Source organism: Chroicocephalus ridibundus, chromosome 2, assembly GCF_963924245.1.
Source record: "Chroicocephalus ridibundus chromosome 2, bChrRid1.1, whole genome shotgun sequence".
NCBI classification, from domain to species: Eukaryota; Metazoa; Chordata; class Aves; order Charadriiformes; family Laridae; genus Chroicocephalus; species Chroicocephalus ridibundus.
The window spans coordinates 4,631,986-4,657,928 of NC_086285.1; positions in this window are offsets into that span (position 1 = coordinate 4,631,986).

Sequence of the window (25,943 nt, forward strand, 5' to 3'; positions counted from 1 at the left end):
GGCTTAATATTTTTTTTACTTTGTATTCTAGAAGTATGACTGACTTCAGAAAGGAATTTCTAGATCACAGATTCTAGATCTGAAAGGAAAAAAAAAATTCCAATATGCCTGAAGACCTCCTAGCATGAGTTCTTGGATTTTTTTTTTTTTTTTTTTTTACTGACAAAATATCGGTTATTTCTAACAATTATCTGTGATGTCTTTTGCATTATGTTCTAGATGTGCATCATGAATTTTATTGACATATGCATCAGGACTTCATGCTCCAGTTCTGCACTAGTTTTGAACTATTAGAAATGATCAGATAGTATCTCAAAGGAAACTGCATGTGACTATCTTTTTGTCTACACTCTATAAAATTGGCATCAAAACCATTGATTTTTTAACAAAGTGTGAAATATTTCTTGTTCAGTTGATTCTTCATGTAGCAAGGACACTGGATATACAGAGAATAACATAGAATGGTTGAACCTGTCAGGGACTTCTGGAGAACATCCAGTCTAACCAATCTGCTCAGAGAAAGGGCAACTACAGCAGGTTGCCCAGGACTGTGTCCAGTTGGCTTTCAAATATCTCCAAGGATGGAGAATATACAACCTCTCTGGACAACCTGTTCCAGTGCTTGAACACTCTGAGAGTAAATGTGTTATGGAAAAAAGTTCACATGGGATTTCCTCTACTTCCGACACTGCTGTGTCATGGTCAACCTGGTGTCCACTAGGACCCCTAGGGTCTTCTCTGCAAGGCTGCTTTCCAGCCCAGCAGTCCCCAGCCTGTACTGGTGCATTGGGTTATTTCTCCCCAGGCGCATGATTAGCATTTCCCTTTGTTGACCTTCATGATATCACTCTCCGCTCATTTTCCCAGGATAACAGGGTCCCTCTGAATGGCAGAACAACCATCTGGTCAACCACTCCTCCCAAATTTTTACCATCTCCAAACTCGCAGAGGGTGCACTCTGTCCCATCACCTATGTCTAAGAAAAATACTACATGGTATTGGTCCCAGTATTAACTCCTGTGGTACAGCATTATTGACTTGCCTCCTGCTGAGCTTCACGCTGCTGATCACAACCCTGTGATATCAACAATTCAGCCAGTTTTCAATCCAACTCACTGCACATTTATCTTACATGTTCATATGATCATACTCCGTGCATTATTGTTTCCTGATTTGCTCGTGGATCTGCTTAGCTGACCCAGCAGTTACATAGAGAGAAAATACATTAATCCAGACTTTGCAGAGCTAAAGATGTACACAGTGATCCCAGGGCCAGAAATATACTGGTTCCTGTTGAGCATTTAAAGTACCATAGCTAGCTGTGACTTATTCTGAGTCAGTCTGCCAGTCACAGTAGTGCAGCTGATGCTAGGATTAATCTAATTTAATTTTAGCTGCCAAAAAGTTAGCTGTCTATTCTAAGCCAGTCTTTTAGGCTGACTCTGTTGTCAACACACAGAGACAAGCACCCCCAGAGGGCGATTCATCCAACCTCTCTCTTTGCATCGATTCCAGAGAGAACATAATGAATGACTTAGATTAGTTGCCTAATTATTAGATGGTGAAGGTTAGGGAAGATGAATCCCATCAGAAAAAGCGGGTTGTAGGAAACATTATGCAGGCTCTGTGCCAGCCAAGGACTCCTCTGTGCAGTGACATTTGGCAACATTCCAGCTCCTTTTCTCTTCCAAGCGGTGTGCAAAGGAAGAAACAGAAGAAGAGAACAACTTGACTTCTATATTCCTGGGACAGTGTTGTTTTTTTTTTTTTTTTTTTCTGCTTGTCTCTATGGTGAATTAAGAAGAAGAAAATACTCTCTGGAGTGGCACGGAGTGAGTAAGCTGGGGTCAGTGTGCCCAGGCTTTTTTGCTCTTCCCCATGCTGCTATTTTCTTGCGTTGCCTGTTCTGTTAGTTTCCTGCATGGAGACAGATTGCTTTCTCCTGCTTTAATACTAATAAGGCATTTGTGGTGTTGAAATAGCATGCAGAGGATATCCATAAAGCAAAGTGAATGTAAGTCTGGTTTTTGTATGAACAGCATGAGCAGGCTGACTTAGGTTTGCAGGGTAAATAGAGCTTTAATCTTCTTGCATGTCTGTGCTGTGTTAGCACACAAGTAATCAGAGCACTGAGCCATTGAGACCGATATTTGAAATATGGTCCGTGCCACGATTATATGTAAACAGATTCTTTCTGTCAACTTCGGTTTCACTCTCCAAAATAAAGCCTTTTAGTTCTGTTTCCAGATCCACAACCATTCTTTGTGGTGTCAAAAGTGAACAAGGGATTCAATTCCTTTTCCAGCATAGTATCTTAGTCTTGGTATGATGTGTTTGCTTACTTTTTTTGCTTTATTGTAACAGTGATAATACAAAAAGAAATTCCTACTACGGCTACAGAGGCATTATAGAGAAAGTTAGCTGAGGTATGAAAAATCAGAACAGACCAAGGGAAGACACACTTGATGTGCTAGCCTGCCCTGAAGATAAGTTAGGTTTTGTCACCAGGTGCCAATCAATCTTGTCTTCCATTGCCCATAGTAAGTCCAGCTTTCATGAAGGTAATGAGAAAGTCTGGAAACAAAAAATTACATTTTAGGATTTGTGATTAGACCCAAAAGCCACTGAGGCAGAGATCAAGGTCTGACAGCTTCACTTGTTCTGAAATTCATGGTAAGACTGGGCCACGTGGGCTGCAGGGTGAACAGGCGGCTAAAGTTCAGCAGCTTCTGTCTTCTCTCAGGCTCAGTCAGCTCCATCAATCTCCTCTAAAAGGACAGATCTGAGAGACCTGTTTATCTCCCTCCCTTTCAGATCCCTGCAGTTTGATGGAGATACCTCTTCCTGGCCTCCGCAGAACAGACTTCAGCAAATGGGTGACTTATCCAGTAATTTTGACATTTAGTTTCCTGCTGGATGTGACGCATTTCTTCATACCCTTGTTTGTAAAAGTCATTCCCAAATCGCGTGTAGTTCTTCTCAGTGATAACTTGGGTGGTCTTTTTGAAGCCCTTGTTCTGCACATTTCCCATATTGCCTGCAAACAGGTTAAGAATCCTGTCATAATGTTGGTTTAGATTGCAACACTTCTTTAGTAGTATCACATATCAAACACTTATAACCATTTTTACAATGCTAATATCTTTGCAAGACGAAATTGTCTTTCACAATTATCAAAAGACATTTCACCAGAGGAATTTTTATTTAGCTTATAATGCATGTTTGGATGAGAAAAGCCTTTTCCACTGAAGTTAGATAAACACATATCCAAAAATGTACAAAGAGAGAGAAGCCTCTTGCAGTCTACGTGCCTTTGCTTTGAAGAGTACTTAAAAGGTATTGAAGCCTTTCCCAGCAATGGTTTGATGTATTAATCATAGTAAGATTTTTGATTGCAAACAAACCTACAATTTCAGTCCCTTGACATTTTGGAAAGTGGGCGTCAGACACAGAACCTTCAGTTTTCAAATGACTTTTAAATTACTTTAAATCAGAAGTGAAAAAGGAGAGAAAGCAAGTATATCTATGGTATGCTTCAGTAAATGGACTTAAAAACTCAATAGGCCTTAAATTCAGTGGAAAACGTACCAGAAAATGGCACCAAGAATTACTATCAATTTTACATGCTCAGATGAAGTCCTGTTTCCATGGAAGTCTATGCAAATTTAAACACTGGTCTCCCAAGTTTTCCTCTTGCTTTATGCTTATCCCAGCCTTAACTGCCCAGAGCACAGAGGCATAGACAAAGTAATGCTCCCCATGTTATTCTTCTCTAGTCTTGCCTTTATATAGAAGAATGCCTGAATAGTTCTTTGTAGAGCAGTTCACCTGCTCTAGGTGACCCTGCTCTCGCAGGGGGGTTGGACTAGATGATCTCCAGAGCTCCCTTCCAACTCTACAATTCTGTGATTCTGTGATAGTAGAACATACGTGCAAAAAGTTATTTCATTGTCTTAGAATCACAGAATATTTTAGGTCAGAAAAGACACCTGGAGGTCAACTAGTCCAACTCCCTGCTCAGAGAAGGACCAGTCAGACTACTTTATTTAGGGACATACCAAGCTGAGTCTTGAACACCTCCAAAGATGTAGATTCCACAGTCTATCTATGGAACCTATGTTTGATCATTCTTATAGGGGGAAAAGAAAAAAAAAAAAGAAAACCCAACCCCTCCACCTGACATCCTAATATCCTGTTGGAATTTCCCATACTTCAACATCTAACCATTGCTTCTTTTCCTTTTGCCACTTCCCTCCAAGAAGAGTTTGATTCCACCTTCTCTGTAGTCTCCAATCAGGTAGCTGTAGACAGCAATAAGTCCCCCCCAAGCCTTCTCTCCTCTAGGGCCCAGTTTTCTCTAGGAAACTCTAGAACCAGTTGATCACTGCTGGAGGACAAGGTGGTCTTCTTTGCTGAGGAACCTTCCTGCTCACTATTTTGGGGGGAAAATGTGATGTCCAGAAGCCATTTCTGTTGATCTTGATTAGTTCATTCTATATAGTTACTGGGTGGATGTGATGAATAACTTAAATCACCCCTACTTACTGCACAATTCTTGTACGGTCAAGGAAAAGTGATGTTTTGCAATGATACTAATTCTGTCTGAGACTGTAGTATAATTACAATGGTTTCATGTTTGAAACTGTCTCATCTAGCCAAACTAAGGTAGGTAGATATTAATAATAATCCTTCTACCTATGACACCATCTACAGTGAATATTTAAACCCTACTTCACAGTTGCACATGAAAAAGAACTGCCATAAACAGTGTGAAGGGAATAACATTTCCTGACTTTCTTAAGAGCTCCTTTTTCAGTTCAAAAGGAGTAAAAATTCCTAAGATCCCTATAAAAACATGAATGTATACACCAAAACTGTTCCAGAAACAGTAATGTTCACTCCAAATATCTTTTGCCAGCAGACTGATCACCATTCTAATCTTAGCTGGTTAAAAAAAAAAATAATAAATCTGTGGTCAAAGAATAAATAAGAAATCAACAGCAATTTAAAAATATTTAGCAATATTTATATGTATTTTGGTCTAACACTGGCATGAGTACCCTATAATCTGCTATGACTGCATGGAAAAGATAGTTGTTCTAACTGCCCAAGAAAAGATAACACTGTCTTGAGCTTGCTCTTGGTTTTATGAGTCATAATCAATGGACGGGATAGTGACACACAAGTTTAGGTGCCAGGTCAGGTGCTGTGCACTGTACCTGCCTGACGTCTGGCTGCCACTGCAGAAGTTTATGGCTATTCCCTAAATCCTGTATCATATATACTGGCAGCAGGTAAATGTCTTGTATATGTCAAGGTATCTCAAATGACCTGTGGTACTTGTATTTAGGTAGGTGCACCCCACCTATTTAATCTATCCTGAACAAACTGAAAAGGTTACATCTTGTGTAACTTGCACATATTTTTATTCAGCATTCTAGGTTACAAAAACGGGAAAGAAGATGGCATTTTTACGGTAGGATTCATCTGACTTTTCAGCGGCGGGATTCAGATACAGATTAGGACACTTTTAAATTTATTTTTTTCCACATGTACATGTCTGTCCATGAGCTGTCCATTATACATGGATGACAGAGTTAAGAAAGCTATACCACTCTCCTGAAATAGATATTTAGGTATCCGTGACAGATTGTACAAACTTCACGCTGTTAGGAATCAGAAGAGTAAAACAAGCATTTTGGGAGAGCAGCTCATCCGATCTGTCTTAGATTCCAGCTTTGAAATGCTCTGACCGACCATCTGGAGGGTACCTGTTTCTCTCTAGTGCCTGTTGGACCAGTTGATAGACCAGTTAAGAAACAGATGAGCAATTTTTGGACATCTAAAATGAGACAAATTCAATTTCTAGAGCAATTCAGTTAAATTCAGTAGTGCAGGAAATAGGCCTTAGGGCTGCATCTATGACCATTTTTTTGCTCTTTAAAGGAGAAGAAAATCTCTAATAATAACCCTTTGGAGTATAGCAGCTTAAGTGAGCCCTTCAAATGGTGTATTAAAAGCCATGTCACGTGAGACCTATGAAAGTGCAAGAAACAATTTCGCGCTATCGATAACCACACAAAAACCTATGAGACAACAATTCATTAGTGAACATGACCCTAATGTGCTCTTAAAGTCGTACTGACATGATAATAAACAGCAACACTAATAGCTGCTTCTTGACAAGTGAGTTATCCTTACCTGGTCATACGAACATACATGCATTACGAATTACTATATTCAAATATGTATCAATTTTAATTTATTTTCTAAATACAATAGAAACTGAAGCCTTCAGTTTCCTTATGCATTGTTTCCTTTGAAAGGCACAGCTCAGTTACTACCTCAAATAAACTTATGTGCTTATGTTTAACAATTGTAAGTTTGGGCTAAATAACACTTCAGTGGCTTGACTTAAACTGGTGTTTAATGAGTTTTATAGAAGAATTTTATAAAAATATAAAGACTAGATGTTAACCTTAGTTACCCAGACTCTCTGTGCACTCGTTGATAAAATCAAAACAAATCAAGACAAAGTACCTACAGAAGGCAAGCCACTTCATGCTTTGCTAAATAACTAAATCATTTTAGATGAGTAAACAGTTGCAGATGTCTATTTCTCTGTATGGACCAAAACAATCTGGGCATAGCTACTGAAGAAATGTAAATACAAGTGTCTAAAGCCGAGTAAAATATTCCCATCTTAACAACCCACATAAGGTCTCACAGAGAAGCTTGTTACCATCATAACTCCCCTCTGAAATAGGGAAGAATTACACTGATGAAGGATTCAGGTACAAATATAAACCAGAAAGAAATCCAAGCTCAGGTTCACACATTTGGATCTCCTCTGGAAAGATCCCTGGACAAGCTCTGTAACCAACATCAGCAACATGGCAGCAGTGCAAGGACTGAGAGAAGACCTTGAGACAGAGCAGGTTAGACTGTCACCAGTTGAGATCAGAGGTATGTATATGAGCCAGAAACTTCTCCTTGATTTCATAAGACCCACCTTCCATATGAGACTGAGGACACACTTGGGACTTTCTGCACTGAGTGCAGGATAAGTCTAATGATTGTCTGAAACCAGAATCTGCCAACCATTAAGGTGGCTGAGATGAGGCAAAAAAAATCCTTCCTTAGTCCTATCCCAGGCACAGAATCATAGATTCAGAATTGTATGGGTCATGAAGGACCCTTAAAGATCATTGAGTCCAACTCCCCTGCCATAGTTAGGGACATCTTTCACTAGATCAGGTAGTTCATTAGCTCAGGATTGCATCCCGGGCATACTCTTGCCTCCTCTGTGGTGGTGGGGAAAATAATTTATGTCTGGACTTTCTTACTACCCTAGTCTCTGCTTTCAAAATCCTGTCATACAGCTCAACAGGGCTCTTGAGTTTGCAGAATACCTTTCTGTAAAAAAAGTTGAGCCCCCTCGCATAGTAAGTCTTCCGCCAAGATCAGATCCTCAATGTGCAAAAAGCAGCATGCCTTCTCTTTGACAGAAGAAAGACACTTTACTCCATCTGAGTAAAATCAGATCCAAAGTTTCTGCCTAACTCAGAACATTAATGTCAAACAAAAGGATGTTTAATTCATTACAGTTTATCAAGTACTCCAAGATCTTCAGGTGGAACATGAAGAGAATTGCAGTGCATTAGTCTTATGCAAATAAGCTCAGATGTCCTTCAGATGTCTGCAAATATTTCTGAACCGTAAATAAACTGCGGTGAATTTCAAGTATTCAGCATTCCCTCAAAGCAGGGCATGTTTTTACATGGGCCTCAACATTACTGAAAGTACATTGAGTATCTCTGGGCGATGCTAAGTGAACACGCAGTGTTGAAATATTCATTCTTCACCTCCTTTATCAGTACACTAAATGTCACTGTCACCTTAAAAAACCCTGTTAATTTTTCAATTAATTACTCAGGAGATGAAAATCTGAAGTCTCTATCGAGTTAATCAGTTCTCCTAAGCAATCTTTTACCAGTGATCATTATCAAAAGCTAATAACCAGTAAATATCATCTGCATACCTCAGTCCTTTACCTACTGCCTTCTTCATGATAAAATTTTGCATTCTGCATTATCCCTATTGTATGATTCATGCCCCTTGTCAGGACCATCTCTGAAGCCTTAATCTCCTGGTCAGTTAACTAACAAATTAAAGAAGTTTGTTGAAGACGACTAGGTGGAGGGTACCGATATTCAAGTATGCTCTTTTTCCCTAGGTTATTTCTCCACATAAATCTCTGAGTGACTATTCAGTTGCACTGGGAAAACTAAGGGCTGGAAACATCTGCTCTGCTGAGGTTCTCCATCCCTGCTTTCTGTTTGTAAACCTTCCTGCATGCCCCACACAGACCAGAATCTACCCTTTTTTTTTTATTTTTTTTTTTTTATTTCCTTGTAGTTTCTCAAGACCTGTGGATGCAGGGATACAGTTTGCTTCTAAAGGGGATCAAATTGAAGGAACAAGATGTGAGCAAGAAAATCCCACAGAAACACAGAAGTCAAATTTTGGAAAGCCAACAGGAAGACTGCTGACTTGTAAGAGTCATTATGTTAAAGAGCCAACACAGCAGCAAACAACATCAGCCACAGAACGGGTGGACTGATTACTCAAATTAGGAGCTAATTTTTTCCAATTGTATTTTTTGCAATTTTTCATACATTAACCTTTGTCCCCAAGTGTAATTAATCCCTAACCTATTTTACCTCTCTTTGGCTGGATGATAATCAGTCTTTGGCTTGCTTTCCAGCTGAGGGACACATGTACATGTCCTTTTATCCCAGCTCCTCTGCAATAAACATGCATGCTGCTAGCTCTTCTTTCACAGCACATTGAGCAGCTAACTGGGCAGCTAGTGAGTTTACAGTGAGACATTTAGAGAATGATTTTGTTGATCAATTTTCTACATCCACACTAAGATGAAAATAACCATACCTTAGAAATCTGTTTATGTTGATCAGTCCTTTACTGACTGTTAGGAAACCACTAAATACATATCTGAGATAGATACATCTACTTTCAATCAGGTGAATCTCAGTCTGGATGTGGTCCAATAGAAGCAATGAATAAGCTGGATCTTCAGCAATAAACACTGGTACAGACAGCTGGAACAGACTTTCAGCACACATGTGGTAGAAACCTTGTATGTGGTTCAGAATGCCATGGATACTACTCAGCCTTGTGAAGATGTGAAGAGTAGCAGTGTTCTCAGTCCATTGGCAAAATAAAAACAAGCTTCTACAGCCTCAAAAAAAATTGTTATGGATAGCTGTATTTTCAAGTTTGATGTCATATGTTTCCCTGGTCTTGCTTGCATATCCTTTGGGTTAGCTTTAAGAGCATGGCAGTGTTTAGTCGCCTGTTGGATGGGCAATCCTTTCCGGCAGATGCTTCATTTATTTAGAGACCATCATCTTTGTGTAACATGAAAAGAGATAAGCTTTTTCTCTCTAAATAACTTAGGGAACATATGTGTGCCATGCTCATTCCCATGTCTCATTGCATGACTTGCCAACACTTGCCTGTGTTAGTTATCTCTGATGAGTACAATTATTAATAGCAACTCAAAAATAATATTTAAAGCATATCTATCAACACCTTCAACAATAAGTTGGCACAGCAACATGACTATGTGAAAGCTATTGATCCACAGCACCTTTATACATAAATATAGAGTTTGCTATTCTTGATTTTTTAAAAAAATTATTTTGTATTTATTTTTGTTGATTTATTTTTATAATTTTATTTAATTTATAATTAAAATTTATAGTTTTGTTGATGTGTTTTTATCTTTCATCTTGAACAGCTTCTTGCCAAGAATAAGCAATGAAGCAACAAGCTATCAAGTGTCACTACTGGAAGAGAAAGTTTGAGAGCATCATTAGAGCTTGTAGACTTTATTCCATGTTTGTACGGAGAGGAAAGAAAGTGGTCAAACCTACTACCTTCCCCTACTATGCTATTCCCTGTAAAGATGGTGAGACAGGGTTTTGGTCTGAAGAAGGAGTAGATAAAACTATGGCCACCTTTGGTCTGCCATAGGGGGCCATGGGGGGGGACCGAAAGGCATGTATATCTCCATTGCTTACCAAGTAATGTTTAAGCCAAAAGCCTGTTCATCCACAAGCTGATGTTTTTCCATTTGCCTTTCCTGCAGGATTCAGACATGACCAGCAAGGAAAAATAGCAGCATAGCTGATTTATTATTTTTTAATAAATTGTTCACTACAGACTTCTTTTACAGTCACTGGGGGGGGGAAGTTACCTCTAGACATGTCTTGGAATAAGAGAAAGTGCCCTCTCAAAAAAACCCGTATTTGCTTCCCTGACTCTAAAGTGAGCTCAAAAATTGACATTTACCTTTTAAAGTTCCCAAATTCAGGATAAATGGATTCTACCCTACAAGTCCCATAATCAGAACACTGAGCTCAAGAGTTGTGACAACTTCCAGACAGCTTCTAAGTGAAAGAAGAGCATAGTAGGTGTTGTAACACAGCATTGAATTTTCAGTTAACAAAGTAATTGGCTTTCCTCCACCCGGCAGTCAGGTAGGAAGTCATTAGTCAGAGCCTAGAAAGCCATTGACTGATTCAGCCCAACATCAACAGGCACCTTGTAGAGGCAGAAGTGCAAACAACAACAGTGAGAAGGGACAGGTTATAGGGCTCATTTCAGGACTTTGCCTTTCATGGGATTTTGGATGAGTATGCTTCACCTCTCTGTTGGTTTGACTCATCATCCTAGCAGTAGTGTCTCAAGGTAAAAATAAAGGCTGTGGTGATGTCACCAGAGACCTGAAGCTGCCCACATTGACTGGTAATAAATAAAGCTTGCCTACTGCCATGAGAAATCCTTTGGGAGAAGCAGAGGACAGCTCTCCATTCATCAGATGCCTGAAACCTGCTTTAAGTAGAGCATCACTTCAAAAGAAGTGAAATTCTTGCAGGTATATCTCCTCTCTGGGACCACCTTCACAAGGATTTTCCACAGAAATCCCTGTCCCTGAATCAGTGTCGGTCTTATCCACCTCACCTGGCAAACAAATAAGGATCTAAAGCCTCATGTCAGTCACTTGTGCCACTAACAAAAAGAAGTTTCTTGCAGATCTTAAAACACTTTTTGACTGATCTACTAACCACAAGTATGTGTTGATTTGGCTGTTTCTTACCTTGTCACACAGCAATGAAAGGAATGGAAAGTCAAACAAACAAAAGGGACTGAATCTGATTCTTTTACTAGTTGTTCAAGCACGAACACAAACAATAGAAATAATGGCAATGATTATCCCTCCCAACTGCGGCAGCAAATGTTAAAAACAGAAGGTCTAGTGCTCATTTAGTGCATAGGGCAGAGCTTCTAAGATACGCTAAGGAAGACTGACACAAAGACCAGCACTGCAGCACCATTATGCTTCAGAAAACAAAAATGGTAACGTTCAAAATCAACATTCTGGTTTATTAGAGGTAAAAGCTGTAATTTTCAGGCCCTGGTCTTGAAATTGCATTCCCACAGCTAAGAGCAAAACCATTGTCTTCCTATTTCTTTAGGAGCATGTAGCATACAAGCTATTTTCATCTGGTACTTCTGTAAAAATCCCATTGCCTTCCTACTGAACACAATGAGTGATCTTGAAACAGACAGAAGGAAAAGTCGTCTTTGTGTTTGTTTTTTCCCATCAACTCACACAAAAATGTAAGGAAATATATAATAGCAAAAGAGCAATAACTTAAAAACTCCTCCGTGTCAACTGTATTTTGGGATTATTGTGGTGTTCCCATAACCTCTTGTTTGTCAAGGAAACTATGCTTCAGTGGAATAATTACCTTCATCTCAAGATCTGTTAAAACGTTCTGTTGCAGTCTACAGACACTTAAGAAACTCTGTTTTTTCTCTACTGTTCCTGTGTTTGTTAGCTTTCCCGTTGGCAGCTGCAACCTATAAATAGCTGGAAAGATTATTAGTCTGAACGATGAGACTAAATGATTCACAAATGAAATAATTACACTGCATCTGTGCAGAGCTCTGCAACCAAACTCGTAAGACTAGTCACTGTGCTTTTTGGGCACAGAAAGGGAAGAACTGAAGACAGGATCAAGACTACTTTTACAGCACTGTTCCTACTACCCTAAAGAAGTCATTCATATTCCATGGTTACTGTTTCTGAGGATCTGATCCAAAGCCCGTTGTCTTCTAAAAAGCTCAGGACTTAGTTCTGCGTTCTCCTACCAGCCTATCTTTTTCATGTGTGAGTGTAGAAATACAGCTGCAGGCAGCAACAACACAATTTAGTTTCATTAGGTGGAAAATCCGATCTCTTCTTGCACTGTTCATACAGCGTCCTGTCTTTCAAATAATATTATTGTTGGACTTGCTTATATAGCCGAGTCAGAAAAAAAATGTTGTTGGTTTTGCACACTGACTCTTGTTGTATCATTTTCTCTCCTGTGGTTTGTAAAACATGCTCCTTTTCACTGGTTTCCAGGATTACTTCACTGCAGGAAGCAATGCCCTCTTGCAAAGGACTCTTTGTGTTGTAGAATGCCTCCACTTGGTATTACTTTTCAGCAGCCTTTCTGAAGTTCTGTAACAAGTTTTAATTTCAATTGCACACTCTCAAATTCTCTTACAGAAAAAAAAAAATGAAAAAAAGGAGAAAAAAAGGTTTTACAATATCAAGATCACCTTGCTTGAAAAGCTAGTAAGAGCTAAGTGTGCACCAAAGTGTATTTATCTGGCTAGCTTATAAATAAAGACAGAGAAGCTCTGGTGTTGTGAGATGAGGTCATCTTCATCAAACTCAGGAATCATTCGGAATTGTCATCACAGGTTATTAAATTCCTCTATGCACTATTAAATTCCATTACCAGTCCACGTGGTCTTATCTCAGTGAGTTTTTAGAGATTTCTAGCACATCTAAATTCAAGACAAAATCGCAGTTCAGCCACAGCAGACATAGCAAGTCACAACATGTGAAAATATGTACTACTATATTGCATTCTTTCTCCCATCTGTTGCTGGTACTACAAACAAGCTGTGTATTTATGAAGGGCCGAGTATCCACGTGTATCAGTCTTTTGGACAGATGCTGACATAAATCTCCATAACATACCACAGGAAAAGTGGCAATGACAATAATGACAATGAGAATAGACAATATTGCAGGTAGCAAATAAGACCTGGAGGAGAACAAAAGGGCCATTCACCTGCCTGAGCCAGGAGGACAGAGGCAGATGATGCCATACCTTCCACAGTCAAGACATCTTCACTATATTTCTAAATCAAAGTTTATGGGTCTTCCATTGTTATTGTAGACGTTTGGCTACATAAAAAGCAGGGTTTATCTCCCATTATTTTAGCCACTTAAAAGTCCAGTTTAAGCTAATTCTCTGTACTTCTTTTGTAATCAAAGAAGAGAGATAGACAGCTTTAGAGATCAAATCAACATACATGCATTGGCACTTAAAATACAGAAACTGTATGACAATATTTAGAAGATTGGGTACTTAGTCATCTTTATCTTCAGAAAGCTACTATGCCAAGAAAGGCTTGACTCTTACAATTAACTCTGTAGGACAAGGAATTTTAGTTGAAATTAAATCCTACACACAGATCTCATAGCTTGACACCAAAGAAGTCAGAGATAGTGTGCCAGACCGACATTAATTAACCGGCACTGAATAATGTCATTCCTAAGAAAGCACTCAGAACACTCTTAACACTATGTGACAGCTGTAATTGTGAGATGAAACCATCTCCATCCTAAATACTTCAAGCTGATTTGAGACAATACCTCTGCATCATTACTGCTGGCTAATGTTCAGTTTTTCAATATCTCTGTTTTTTCCCCATTTGGACATGCCCCAAATTGTAGATCTGATCTACTGAAAGGGTATGTGAAACAGTCTTTGTGGATCATATTCTCACATCTCAAGTGGGTCCAGAGGAGGGCCACAAAGATGATCAGAGGGCTGAAATATCTCCTGTATGAGGACAGGCTGAGAAAACTGAGATTCTTTAGTTTAGAGAAGAAAAGGCTCCAGGGTGACCTTATAGCTCCTTCCAGTGCCTAAAAGGGGCCTACAGGAAAGATAGGGAGGGACTTTTTATCAGGGAGTGTAGTGTTAAGATGAGGAGTAACATGGTGAGGGTAGATTTAGATTAGATATTAGGACGAAATTCTTTACTGTGAGGGTGGTGAGGCACTGGAACAGGTTGTCCAGAGATGGTAGATGCCTTGTCCCTGGAGGTGTTCAAGACCAGGCTGGATGGGGCTCTGAGCAACCTGGTCTAGTGTCCCTGCCCATGGCAGGGAGGTTGGAACTAGATGATCTTTGAGGTCCCTTCCAACCCAAGCCATTCTATGATTCTATATAAACAGGATGTGGCGTTCCCTACATACTTCTAGAGTAGATCTTACATCAAGCAGGATAAAGAAAACAAACGATCAAACAAATCAGTTTACTAAGACGGTATTGAACTGCTTAGAAATGACTCTATACAAAATAGTGGAATGCTCAAAAACTAGGGATGCAGTTACTTACTGTGATTTCCCTCCTTTGTGCTGTCACTACCCTCAAATACTTCTCAGAATGACCTAGACACTGCTACTCAGAATACGAAAAGTCATTCCCCTTATCAGTCACCAAAGGCAAAGGCGGCGGAGGTCTCTACTCCTTAACACTTGTTATTTAGCATCCAAACCAAAACAAAATTTCTATGGTAGAAGTTTCTGAACTAGAAACAGGTCTGGGAGCAACACTGATACAGGATAATATATAGGAAAAAACATTTATCCACTTGTATAGGAAACATGCATATCATGAAACAGGCCGTTGACATTCTCTTTATCTCACAGTGCTTTGCAACATGGCTGTGTGAACTGTTTCCATAGTTCCACAGTAAGGAGTCTCCTACCAGATAAAATGACAGCAGCACATGTGGAATTATTCTGCAATATGGCATCTGCCTCCAATGATAACTGATTTCCAAGCAGAAAGGAAAAGTGGTTCATCCACCAGCCCATTGTCAGTGAGAAACAGTAGTGGGAAGCCCTACAAAGGAAACTGAGCCTGGAGCTCAGGGTGACAGAAAGGCAGGCAAGGCATTGCCCTCACCAGCAAGGGCACAGTCCCTCAGCGCCTGAGCAAGGAGAGCAAAGCAGGTCCAATAACAGGAACCAATCATCATCCAAGAACCTAGGTGACCAGGGAAATCTGTAGTGATGTGGCAGAGCCAAGATCAAGCCAAGAAGAGGTCAGCAAGGCAAGGTCAGGATCAGCAGGGTGTAAGGCTAGGCTCGAGCTTACTTATCTCAGGCAAGGACATAGGACAAGGGTATGGCCTTAAATGTAGCTCCTACACATCCCCAGGGAGATTTCTCATAAATATATATATTGTTTCTTGGTAAACCCATAGCTGCCTCTTTCCAAAGGACATGTCTCACCTTCCTAGAGAAAGTGCCTTAAGAGAAAGGAAAATGGATGTTGAAGCATATCAGGTTGGATTTATTAGTGGATTGTTACAGTGTGTTAAAAGGAAATCTAAAATTGGTCTTGCCTTCTGACTAAATCCATTAGAGAAATCTATCAGGCTTGTATCATGCTCATTCAGTACAGTGAAAATTGCAGATTTGCAGATTTGTAGAAATGCACAGCATTACTTTTCACTTGGAGTCTATCTGGGTTTGCCAGACACTACCAGGTCAGGTAGTGACCTGACCTTATTGTGGGAAAAATAGAAACATGGTAACCGTGGATGGGAAAAACCTCAAAGAGCATGTTTCTGTGGTATGACACTAAGGCAGCTACAGACTAGAAAAGAAAAAAAAAAAACAAACAGCAGAGTGGAGTCAAAATTCAAAACTGGAAAGTGACTGCCCACTGTAATGGAGTGGTAACTGACAAAAAGAAGCAGTGCTGATTAACAACATATATTAAAAATTAAGAGTGAGATCAGTAAAACACTACTGAATGCACAGAACACAGACAGATGTATTTACAAGAAATTGGTACAAAACTGAAACAGATCTAAGAAATTATTATGGAGGAAGCGATGCAGCTAACCAATTAGAAGAAAAAGGAACAAAGGAAATTGGAGGTGGTAAAGCTTGTCGACGTATTTGGGACATGAGCTAATGACCCTAAAACATAACAGAGGGGTACATCGAGGAATAGGTGAATGAATAATGACTTGGTCTGGTGGAAAGGCAGTCTAAGTAAGAGAATGCTACTAAAGCTAAAACTTTCATGTATGTCTGTAACACTGTCATTAACATAAAAATGTAGCAGATTGTAGAGCCCAGCCCAGTACTGTAGGGCAGTTGTCACAATGTCAGAAAAAAAGTAAAAATAAGTTAGTGATGGAAGACTGTTTGCTCATATATTCTGCTTGTACAGCCATATGCATCTTCTTGTAGCCATCAAGTCAGGGAACTGTTGAACATGTTGGCACATATTTCAAGAAAATTGGGGAATTACCGAATAGCATTTAAATACCACAGCCAGAGCAAAGAAAATGGGATAGAAAGGGGATCTCCTGTAGGAGGCAGGTTGGGACAGTCCTCACTTCTCTGCAGACAGAGCACGTGCAACCAAATACACCTGAGGAAGATAATGTCTCATTCTCCCAGAACCAGGAAGTACAACAACCAATTTAAGACCAACAAAGTTTGTATCAAGGCATTGTATCCCCCCTTGAGTCAAACTGGTTTCTGTTTCCATTTGCAATACACAGGAAGGGTTAGTGCTTCCAGCAGAGATTCATTTGGAGATCCTCCAGTCAAAAATATCATGTAATATATCAAAAATATCCTTTATTTGGAAAGCTATGGAAGAAATTCAAGGTGGAGGAACAGTCTAGAACATAGCACAGAGTTAGGAAAAATGAAAGAAATTAAATAAGAAAGAAACCAATGTTTTTCACATGTTCCTGAAGTCTGCATTTCCGTGTTTGGTACCCACAAAATATACAGCCCAAGAGACAATGGGAAGCATTGAACTCTTGCACCTAGATGCAATGCCCTTCTGCTCACAGTTGAAGCAAAATTCATAGAATCACTCTATGATTCTATGAAAATCACAGTTCTGTAAGAAAATCTACAAGTCTTCCAATCCTATTAGACATGCTAATAGCTGAATAGAAATTTAGAGACAAATGGAGCACAAACTTGTTAATTTTGTCAATGAGATTTGTCAATTGTCGATGAGATGCCTGTCTTTATGATCTGATTTGTCTGTTTTCTGAGTCACCACCAAAATTTTATTTGTTTGCACATGCACCTTTTGGATAATTAATCACTAGTTAAAGCCTAATTCACAATTTCCAAAAGTACATGCATATAAAGTGACTATGGAGTTCTTTCCTGACAAATTGCTGACATACAAAACCAACACATAAGCTTATTCTTTAATTTACTGTCTGAGACTACATTGCATATTTACAGAAAGCTCTCACATGAGCAGCCACATTATGCCACATATCAAGTTGTTGGGAGCATCAGTTTCAGCTGAAGACTCAACACTGACAGTAGTAACTATGAGAAGTAAAGTCTGTTGAAGCACTACATTAAGCAAGAAGGCACAAACCTCATGAGAAATTTCTTGAGCTAAATTGAAAGTAAACAGATGTTAATAATTCACTGTGCATTTGTGAGCCACTTTCAAGAACTGGCTAAAAAATGGGGAACAAATATCAGCACAATACAGCAGCCCACATTTTATCTGATTGAAAAGAAATACATTCAGCACTAAATGTCAATGTGAAGTCTTCCCTCTTACAGTGCCTCTGACAAGCTCATGCAAACATTCAGGCTAATGGTCCTTGACTAGCAAGCAAGGCTGTTAAGTTTGCCAAGCAATGCTGCAGTCTGGATTTTCATCCCCCCAAAATGTTGTTTTGCTGAAATCTTAAGCATGGAAGGAATAGCAACCTCTGGAGATATTCACCTATTGAAAAATGTGGCATTATTTCAGAGTCTTGAAAACAGATCAAGTAATTGTCATGCCTTCTTCCATTAGAGTGCATAACTACAAACAGGAAGCATTCAGATTAAAATTTTCATGGATTTGTCGCTTCCCAAAAACCAAAATCTGCCAGGCATATTCTGACTCCCATTCAACTCATAAAATGAGTGTGCAGTCTGTTGCGCAAGGGCATGCAAAAATGGGGATGATAGAGGCCGTTACCTGTGTAAAATGTTGATGTGTAATACCAAGTAGTCAATGTACCTTCTGTGCCTGCAGGTTCTGTCTCTGGGACTTTAGATCTGCGATTTAAAATGAAATACTCATTGTATAAAACACACAACAATGATTAAATAGAAGATGCAGAATTTATGGCATGTTTATGGAGGGACACCTCCCAGTAGACCAAGTTGCTCAAAGCCCCACCTGACCTGGCCTTGAACACCTCCAGGGATGAGGCATCCACAGCGTCTCTGGGCAGCCTGTTCCCATGTCTTACCACCCTCACAGTTAAGAATTTCTTCCTATATTTCCAGTATTTCTGTTTGTGCCCATTGCGTCTTGTCTTGTCACTGGACACCACTGAGAAGAGTCTGGATCCATCTTCTTCCCTTTCTCCCATCAGGAATGAGTACACATTCAAACCAATAGGTAACTTCAGAGCAAATATTGAAACATGTTGTACCAACACTTCTACTTCAAGGGGTTGATTGAGTACACAGGCCTGCAAACAGACAATGCCAGCATGGGAATTCAAATTCGTAGAGTAATACATTGATATTATATCGAAACATAATATTTTATTTATATACACACAACCAATATAAATGGTAATGGGCCCTGAATTTGTTGTAGCCCCTCATCATGGGTTGGTTGGATGGGGTTTTTTGGGTTTTTTTTTGGCTAATGAACAGGACAAATGGCAAGGCTTACCAGAAAAATAGACAGAAGCTTTAGAGCTTAATTGGCTTCTACATTTGGGTCAGCGAATGTTCCTGCTACAAAGCCAACGAGGGATTCTTGCAACCTATTCATGGTTCTCACTAGCACAACAGCATCTAAAAAGATAGGCAACCATGGCTACCATCGTGGGATCAGCAAACTTCTTTTCACAGCTGTAAATATTTGTAGTGGAGCCAATTAGAAGCAGCATGCTTTTGTCAGCATTGCCTAGGAAACATCGATACCTCCTCCAAAGAATCCCCCACCCCTCGTTATCCCACTGGCATTTATTGAACAGTAGTGTCAGCTCTGGTGGTTAATGTTGCCTCCTACACACACGGCGTAAGAAGCTCTGTTTGCACTAGGTGAGAAACTGGCTGTGACAAGGAACAAAGCTGCTTCTGGAGACACTGAGAACCTGGTTTCTTGCTCCTCAGCTCTCCGGTGGACCTATAAAACCAGTAGGGAAGCAGCTATGAAATACCCCAGGCAGTGAGCTTCATTTTAAACCAACTGAAAGATTTCAGGATTCTTTTATATAGCTATTTGTATGCAAAAGCCCTGTTTTGAGCAAATTCCTTTCAAGGGTATTTGGGGACTGCTCTGCTCACAAGGTAATTCCATAAGCAAGAGAGCATTATATATAGAAGTCATAGATAAAATACTGTTTTCTTTCACTCAGGGTGTAAAAGCAAATATAACCTCATAAATCTGGGAAATATTCAGAGAATAATTCCCTTACATCCTTCTGCGCAAGGTACCCCAAAACACAAGGCAGGTACATGCAACATACCTCACTTATAGATTTTTCAAAATGCAGGGGTCTGTGTAGCCTGTCAGTTTTATACAGTATTTACCATGTCTAAACATCCTCGACTTGCACTGCTGAAGCACTTTACTGATGTTCAGGACAAAATCTAGTTCATGTTAAGAAAAGGTAAAGGTGTAGCACATACTGTAAGTCAGACAGTAATCCCAAAACTGATTATGCAGTTATATGCCATGCGGATGACAGCCCACTTGAAAAACTTCCTATTAGCTGCCCACTAACATCTCCTCTCTGATTTTTAGAAGTTTTCCAGCTCATTCTCAAGACCTATAGCATAGTCTTTCATGGTAAACCACTTTAATATGGAGTATGGCTGTAAACACGTGCATTCATGTTCAATAGCCATCTCTGTGCTTCATGTCAGTTCTCAGCATCTTTTCTGGTTTCCTAATTTAAAGAGAACATCATTCATACAAGCTGCCAGGTGATCAGAGAAACAGGGCTGTTGTTCCTCGAGGGAACCACATTATATTGGATGCATTATGAGAATTTGTGGATGCATTATGAGAATTTGTGCACTATTCTTGCTCAAGTAAATGGCAGACAAACCCACGGTGAGTACGGTGCAAAGGCTGTGAGGATTCTGCCCTGCTACAGTAAACATTAACACAAGGCATTTTCCACTGCCTTAATCAGCCATGAAGGCAGGAATATTACAGCTGCTTGGCAGACACTAAAGCAGGTAACACATGTATAGCATAAAAGAAAGTGAGCAGGAAAAACTGAGTTAAAAAAAAACCAACTTGCTAAAGCAGCCCTAAAGCCTTTCCTACTTTGAAGTGAAGAGAGACAAATGGAGGGAAGTTGTTAAATGGATCTATTCTGCAAGCATTCTGGAAGCTGGTTGGTGTCTCTTCCTGCCCTTTCTACTGATGCACTGATTGAAATTTTGCAGTTTTCCAGCCAGAAGCAGCTGGCAACAGCCACAACTGCAGCAGAAATGCTAAACTATCAACGTCAGAGGGTGCGGGAGCAGGAGCCACTGGCACCCTGCTAACATATATGAACACGTCTAGTTTTACAGAGAAGTGGTGCAGTTGTTTACCATCAGGTGGGATAACAAGATCATTGCTCAGGCACTCCAGGTTGCAAACATCATTGACTTCCATGAACAGAAAGGTGACAGATCATACTGCGATAACTGCTGTGGTACCTCATTTCTAGTGCTGCTATATAAATCCTCAGGAGAATAAAGGTCAACAGACTTTCTCAAAAGACTAAGAAAAATATTGTGCGATTTCAATGCATCAAGATTAGGTTAATATAAATCTGTATCTAGGAAGATTCAGACAGAACTGCAAGAAAAACACCTCCAGACTTAGCAGCCTAACCAAAGCCTTGATGCTATTAGAAAACACCTGCACACATATGGCTGTCCAGGCGACCTGGGAACTGCCGTTTACTCAGTTCATTATCACAGAAGAGCAAGTGTCTTGGATCAAGATGCAACAGAAGCTCCTTTAGTTGCCAAACCAATACCAAGTAAGGGCTGTGTCTTTGTAAGACTCCTGCTTAAAAACTTGAACAACCAATGCTTTTTGGATCACAAAGAGAAAACCTCATGTACAGTATCATTTTGTTGACGACAGAATACTCAACTACAGTATAGTAAAGCCATTACCAAATCAGAGGTGATTAATTCTGCCAGTAATTGAGCTCTGCACACTAGAGGATGCACAGCATATTACTGACCGTGATTCTGTGTTCTCAAATGACTCAATTTTAATAACACTATAAAGAAAACAGAGACTCTATTCCAGTAACTCCAGCCATTTGGAAAACATGTGCAGGTAGCAGTTTATACCAAGAGTATCATCCAAAACCATGGGCAAATGCTCCTTTAGCTGAAGTCCTGCAGAGTAGAGTGAGAGCTGGAAGAATTTGACTTGTAGGGTTATGATCCACTTGAGGGTCACCACAAGATTCTCTCACTCTGCCCAGGCACCAGTAACTTAGGGAGAAGAAGGGGAAGGAGTTGGATAGTTTACCATCTGATCCCATATTTTTGCTATATTCCATTCCATTTGCTGTACTTTCAGTGAGAGTTTGTGCCACAAAGGTTACTTCCCAAATATCCACTGGGTTTGCATGCTCCCCGTAGGTTTCTCCCACCTCTTCCCTACTTCCATAGAGTGGCCCATGAGCAAGGGCTGATTTTCCTCCTCTTAGTGGAGCCCATGCTCACAGCACTAACAGCGTGAGGAGCTCTTGGGAAGGTGAGTCATGTCAAAGAAGTGGCTCTATCTGTCTGTATGACCCAATCCACTTTGTAGCTTTCCTTACCTTGTAACAATAATGAACACCCATTGCCTCATTCTAGTAAATTTTTTTCCAAAAAGCAAACTTGTGGTTGTATTAGCCGATGAACAACTTCCTATTCAGCTTGCGTGTCCCCAGTGCTCTAAATATATGTCCTCAACCACTTCACCAACCCCTGCGAGACAGATGGGAAAAAGTACCCCTTTGTTTAGAAAAGTAACTTTCCCACTCTTTCTAATAACATTTAAAGTATATATTGTACAGTAGTTCAGTCATATATGTATGAGGCTGTGGCCTGATCTCACACTGCTTACCACAAGGCAGTGCATCCCTACGTAACATGGTAGGCCAGGCAAACTTTCAGGACTGCAGCTTTTTGGCAGTTTATGTTCCCCTGGGAGCCATCTCTCCAGTCATGGTGTTTTAACACATAAGCTCTGACTTGCCATAATACAAAGACCATTCAAAAACTGGAAGAAGACTGCATTTCATCCTATTAGTCCTCCTGAATACACCATACTAAAGCTCTGCTAGGCTGGCGAGCCTGTGCTAATGATCTGAAAGTCCAGCATCCCAGAGAGGTGAATCTGCGTGTACATGTGGCAAAAGCTGAAAGAATTCTACACATTCACTTAATGTTTCTCTCATGCACACAAGATCATCAAAACTAGACCAAACGCAGTACCGCTGTTCAGTGAGTACAGGATTATTTCATTTATTTATTTCAAAGGCATTTATTTTTCAATCAGGGATTGCACAATTCCTGTCGTCCCATCTTCAACACCTCTAACTTACAAAAGAAAAAAAACATATCAAACTTTCACTGTGCTGCTCTGTAGATTGTACTGATAATACTGGGAAATCACAGCTTCCATATCATCCAATTTTGTCTTACTGTAGAAAAATACCTGTCTGCCTTTTACAAACTCAGACTTTTCAGAGAATGGGGACCCAGCCTCTGGATCACAGCAGGATCCAGCTGAACCTGGGGAAAATGCTCTATAGAATAGGAGTTCAACCAGAACATGAACTCTCTACAGCTACTTGAAAGGATATTGTAGAGAGGTTGGTGATGGTCTCCTCTCACAGGTAATTAGCGATAGAACGAGAGGGAATGGCTTCAAGCTGCAACAGGGTAGGTTTAGACTGGACATTAGGAAAATTCTTCACAGAAAGAGTGGTCAGATGTGGTAATAGGCTGCCCAGGAAGGTGGTGGAGTCATCATCCCTGAATGTGTTTAAGAGTCATTTAGATGTGTTAGGGGATATGGTGTAGGGGAGAACTTTGTAGAGTAGCGTTGATGGTTGAACTCGATGATCCCAAGGGTCTTTTCCAACCTAAATGATTCTATGATTCTGTGATTCTATGAACAAACCACTGAGACACTATCACTGCAGAACTGAAACCACTGGGGATATGAGGATCTGACAAGCAGTGTAAAGAAGGATAAAAAGAGAGAGAAGAGATAAATTAAGAAAAAGCTGTAAGTTTGCATAGAATTAGTTTAAAATCTTGATATTATGTGACGTCCAAGCTAGTTCCTACCAACTACAGGGATTTGGGCAAGTGCACGGGTCATACTAAGCCACTGCAAAATATTTCTGGCTCTCTTTCTAGGCCATGCTGAGTACCAGCTCTCTGTGCCCAACCTCTCCTAAATGCCATTCAGCCAATTTTATTTCTATTGCTTGTAAAATGGGGTTTATTTCATGTTTGAATCTGCCTCACAGTCACGCTTGTGTAATAATGGGAGATCTATCACATCCTATGTGGTCTTCTCTTTTTGTACTTTATGGAGAAACAGGGCTGGAAGGGGTGAGGGAGAAGGGGAGGTCAGCGTGCAGCCAGAATGACTTTGTGACAGCTTCACTGCTGAGCACAGCAGAGAGTGTCGATGAATCCTGCCTTTTCTTGACGAGCACAGCTTGATGAGCACAGCACAGCAGGTACCTCAGGCAAACACAATTTCCATAATGCTCCTCCTCAGCTAGCCCAGCCCTGCATCTTCCTGCAGTGGGCTACAATAAAAGGTGCCACCAGTCCAGGAATAAGATGCTTTACCTAATGAACTCACTGTCACCTTCTTTACCTACAAAAGCCGTGTGCTTGTGCCTAGACCATAAACACACCGCTGAATTATGTTGTTACTAGCAATACAAACATCTTTTCCTCCCTTCTTCCCTCCCTGTCTCCCTCCTCTTCCTTCTTAATCCTTCTGACTTTTCCACCTTGACCCAACCAAGGGTTAATAGAACATTACCATTATTTGGTGACTTTCAAGGTGCCACCTCTGCCTGCACTTCACACCAAGGCATGCATTTCAAGAGGAGAATCCATATCCTCTCAGATAATGACGCCAACTATTTTATTTTATGTAAAATGCACCTCTTACTTCATCCATTTCCTGTGCATTACTGAGAAAGAAAGAAGAAAAGAGATCGAAAAGTATGGTGACTACTGTAACAGCAGTGCCCTTTGCAAAAGTACTTTCCACCTGCATCTGAGACTGGCTGGTGTGTCATTACACCAGGAGTCTGTGACACAACAAATTCTCTCTCTTGTGTTTCAAAGCTAAAGGCTCCATTTCCAAACCTGTCAGTTTCCTCATCCTCAAGAACCCCTCTGCTATATTCAGTCCATTTGCAGACTTTCATTTTCTTAAAGTAAGGGGAAGAAATATCATAGATGCTTTTGCAAGCATTTTTGCCTTGTAATTTTGAAATCTGAGTTTCATTTTTCAAAGACTTATAAAATTTGCTAGCGCTGGGTAAAATGATGTGACCCACTTTATACAAGGGGACAGACTAGAAGCTGTTAATGCCCCCCCTCAGGCCTTAAAACCCTTGAATACCAGGAGTAACCTTTGAATCTCTGCCTCAGAAGTTGGCTAATGATTTAATCTTAGGCTTTTTGAGGGGTGGTTCATGTATTGAAGCTTGAATGTACAGGAGGTCTACTCTTTATGGAACCGAGAGTCAGCAGAACAAGGGTATCTGCTATTTTGAAGGGAAATGAACAGACGTTGCAAACGTTTTTACAACAAAATGCTTCAGTTATTTGTAAATAAGAACTATATTCAGTTTTTGGTAAATAAGAACTATAAGAATAAAGAAATAATTAAATATTAATTAAAGAATAAAGAAATAAAGGCCTCTCTGGACACATATGGCTTGCTGATTCCTGCTGTAGTTTGCTTTCTTTGCACTCTGCATGTGCTATTGTTATTCCAGCTGTTGACCTTGTGCAAAAATCCTTAGGATAACCATGTCCATATAGCAAGTTGCCTCCTTTTTGTTTTTAGAGTAAGAGAAGTGTTGTGTGCTTCATTCCCTCATATGCACCCCTGCCTAGGAGTTCTTCATGGTATCTAGGCTATTCATACAACTTGTGGATACGTGGTGCTGATCTCATCCTCATTCAGCACCAGAAAGTATAAGCTAAAGCAATCATGCTCTTTCAAAGACATTTTCTCCATCAATAGTCTCCCACAGGTAGTTTCTGAAAGATCATCTTTGAATAGTGGGGTAATACACAGTGTTTCCACAGCATATGGTCACCAAATTCCTAATACCAAAGGCTTTATCTATCCGCAGCAACCATAGAATCATAGAATCATGACTCTATGATTTGAGTTGCATGTTATAGGAATTACTACAGCAGGAACCACCTGAAACAACAGAGGAGAAGCCTTACAAGAAGCAGTGCAAGTGCAGACCTGAGCTGGCTTTGGTGCCCAGTAACTCCGTGCAACACACACCTTTTCTGTCCTGAGTGACCGCCATATCAGATGGAGCCCAAATTCATGGACTGAATGAACTCAGTGGACTTTTTGTAGACATTTGTGGACATTTTACAGACATTTTACAGGGATGGTCCATAGAATAGGAGAATGACATCTGTGTGTTTTATCAAAGGATGGGCAGGAGGGTGGTGG